Genomic DNA, 992 nt, shown 5'->3' with positions numbered 1-992 from the left:
CAAATAAACACCACATCAACCACAACCTTATCTCACACTAAATGTCGAGTTATATTAAGTTATAACTGTTTACGTTCTGAGTTCAAAGCGGCCGCTTATTTATTTAATTTTTTTAAAAAAGGTTTAATAAAAAATAACAATTAATCAATAATGTATTCACCCTTGTGGTTTACAACTTCTTCCCAACGTTCAACAAGATTTTCAATACCTCGTTGGTAGAAATTACCCGATTTCGACTCGAAAAATTGATCCAACCAAGCTCTCAATTCTGCATCAGTATTGAACGAAATTCCGCGCATAGTATTTCAAAGAGATCGAAAGAAGTGGGAATCCGTTGGTGCCAAATCAGGAGAGAACAGCGGGTGTGGCAGCACTTCCCAACCATGCGTTTGAATGACTTCCTTGGTCATATTGACGATATGAGGTCCGGCATTGTCGTGCAGCAGAACTCCATGCTGCCGATTAGGTCGTTTCTCTTGAATAGACGCGTTGAGTCATTCCATCTGTTGAACATAAGTTCCGCGTTGACCGTTTTGTTTCGTTCAAGCAATTCGTAATGGATAGTCCCTTCCCAGTCCCACCATACGCACAACTTTGGTTTACGCGGTTGAAGATCTTGTTTCACGCGCGGTGTCGCTTGTTTACCGGTGTAAGCCATTCCTTACACTGCTTCATATTGATGTACAGGCACCATTTTTCGTCGCCAGTAACGATTCGGTAAAGAAATCGTTGCTTGTGTCCATGACTTGGCGGTAGCGAGCAAGCAAACCAGCGGAGATTATGGCTCGTTGAGTTTTGTTGTTGTCACTTAAAGCATGCGGAACCTATTCTCCATCTACTGAACCTTCCCCATCGAGTGAAGATGCTTCTTTATAGCAGTGTGGGAGCATTCCATTTTCTCTTCCAGTTCCCTTGTCGTTTGACGAGAATTTTCTTGCAAAAGTTGGTTTAATCGCTATTCATCGGACTCAACTGAACGGCCAGAACGAGGT

This window comes from Octopus bimaculoides, chromosome 20, assembly GCF_001194135.2.
Source record: "Octopus bimaculoides isolate UCB-OBI-ISO-001 chromosome 20, ASM119413v2, whole genome shotgun sequence".
Taxonomy (NCBI): Eukaryota; Metazoa; Mollusca; class Cephalopoda; order Octopoda; family Octopodidae; genus Octopus; species Octopus bimaculoides.
Note: the sequence above shows the minus strand (reverse complement) of the source record.